Source organism: Hordeum vulgare, chromosome 2H, assembly GCF_904849725.1.
Source record: "Hordeum vulgare subsp. vulgare chromosome 2H, MorexV3_pseudomolecules_assembly, whole genome shotgun sequence".
In the NCBI taxonomy this organism is placed as follows: Eukaryota; Viridiplantae; Streptophyta; class Magnoliopsida; order Poales; family Poaceae; genus Hordeum; species Hordeum vulgare.
The window spans coordinates 166137327-166140101 of record NC_058519.1 but is presented as its reverse complement, the minus strand read 5'-3'; positions in this window follow the sequence as shown (position 1 = coordinate 166140101).

Here is a 2775-nt window from a genome sequence, read left to right as displayed (position 1 = left end):
TGCATGGTGAACCATATAGACAACTATTTGTATATCAAACATTTTTAATGAAATGACATAATAATACATCAGGCGCAAAAAATGTATTTTGCACCTTATATGATGTATAATATTACTATATATAATATATAGTTCCATAACGTAGTGCATATTAGGGCTTTTAAGTCAAATAAGTCAAACATGTCTATATTTGACAAAGGCTATATAAAAATATCAACATCCACAATACAAAATTAGTATCAAATGTATCATTGGATGCATCTTGAAGTGTTTTTATTTTATTTTTGATTTAATATTTTAGATACCAATAGTTTTTTCAATAAACTTGGTCCAGCATATACATGTTCGATTTTTGAGAAAACTAATATGCACAACATTGTGGAATGAACAATGTATATACTAAATCTCTTTTCAGCAAGTGACTATTCATCTTGATCGTTTGTTTGCCCATGATTAAAATAGTTGGCTTTATCGAGTAATGATTTCCATGAATATGTATCTCGACCTACCTATATCATCGGCCTACATATAGATATAATCTTCTACATATGTGAACATTATTTACAATTTATCTATAGCTTAACACCATAGGGTGGCATGTCCACAGAATACTTTTGATGCTTTCTCGTGGTCATATAACTACACACATTTTTGCCGCTACATGATTTCCCGAAGTATTAGATCCCATCGGGTTTAAACGCATTTTTTGTGTTTTTATACAAGAAGGGGTTATGCATAGATCAAGTAGTTTATCCATGGGTTAACCAAGATAGCTTTCACTAACAAAAAAGAGGTGGTAACAGCAAAAACAAAGTTTTAACGAGTTGGATGGGCCATTTGAATCTTAACCAATTAAATAAGCAAAACACCGTCACAAAGTCGAACGCAGCTCCACCAGTTTCATGGGTTGTTTTTCTGTGTATGTTATTATGTCATACTTATGGCATGTTACCGTACCACCAACACAACTTATGATATGTGTCACACGGTAGGGGAAGGGTATTCTAGCCCAATAGCTTGGACACGGTTTTGGTAGATAAAGACATGACCAATACTTGATAATGATCATGAGCATCTTCCCGGACTTTTAAGGCCCAATACGAATATGGGCCGGATATTTCTCGAAGGAATTCTTAAGTTAGTCACATGCGACTTCGGGCCCATTAAGTAGTCAAAGATCCTATGCAATATCTTATAATTACTATTTTTGGGATGTGATTAATTACTTCGGTTACCGAATGAATACAATGTTTAGAATAGCTAGTCGAATATTTCCCTATATCAAATTCGTATAATCTTCTACACGAACATTAAAAGCGCATCCATACCAAAGATAGTGGTGGCTCTTAAAATATTGCTAATTAATGATTTTGCCTATATATATCACAACGCATGAAACTGGTAGGCTGTCATTGACACAAACAATTATCTTTGTAGATTGCCTCTTCCTCGGGATTGGCCATTGCTTCATGTGTGCAACGTGATTCAACCTCACTACCCATGTTCATGAAACACAAACTAATTAAATCCATAACAATACAAAAGTTTAAGCCTCCAAGACATCATAAAATTTAAATACTATAAAATAAACATCACAAACGTTTGTCCACGCTTCTAAGACACAATATGAGTACGGGCCAAAATTTCTCAAACGAATTCTGAAGTTAATGTGAGGCGTATTCGACCCACTAACCAGTCAATGACCATGGGCAATACCATATAACCTTTTTTTTCTTTATGTGATTAGTTACTCGAGTTATTGTATGAATGCAACATTTAGAATAGCTGGCCAAATATTATCCTATATCAATTCACATAATCTTCTAAACAAATATTAAAGGCACGTCTGTACCAAAGATAGAGGTGGTTCTTAAGAGATTATCAATTATTTTGCATAGACATATCACAACGGAAGAAGTTGCCACGTTGTCATTGACACCCTAGTTACATTTTTACGTTTCCCTAACTAAAGATTCACCATTGCTTCATGTGTGCTTGCAAACCATGTCCATGGAACACCAAGTAATGAAATCCACAACAAAATAACATTTCAAACCCAACAACATAAACTTAAATGGTAGAAAATAAACATCACAAATGCACTTCGAGGTTTGATGGCCACAATAAGAATAAGGGCTGAATATTTCTCAGAAAAATTTATAAATTAACCCGAGGCATCTTCGCTCCACTAACTAGTCAATAATCCTCGATAACATTGCAAAATTATCTTTCCTTCCTTGTAATTAATTACTTAAGTTACCAAATGAATGCAAGGTTTAGAACAGTTAGCCAAATATCTCCCTATATCAAATTCATATAATCTTCTGCACGAACATTAACGACACATCTAGACCAAAGATAGAGGTGGTTATTAAGACACTATTAATAAATTTTTTAATAGAGATATCATAACGGAAGAAATTGAAAGGTAGTCGTTGGCCCTCACAATTATATTTGTAGGTTGCCCTTGCCGAAGATTCGTCATTGCTTCATGTGTACTCGCAAATCATGTTCATGAAACACTAAGTAATTAAATCCATAGCAAAATAAAACTTTAAACTCATAAAACAACATAAAATTTAAACGCTAGAAAATAAACATCACAAACATATTTCTAGGATTTGAAGGCCCGAAAAACATTAAGGGTCAAATATTTCTCAAAAGAATTCCTAAGTTAACTCGAGGCATCTTCGGTCTATTGACTAGTCAACAATCCTCGTTAACATCGTACAACTAGTTTTCCTTGCATGTGTTAAAGTACTATAGTTAATGAAT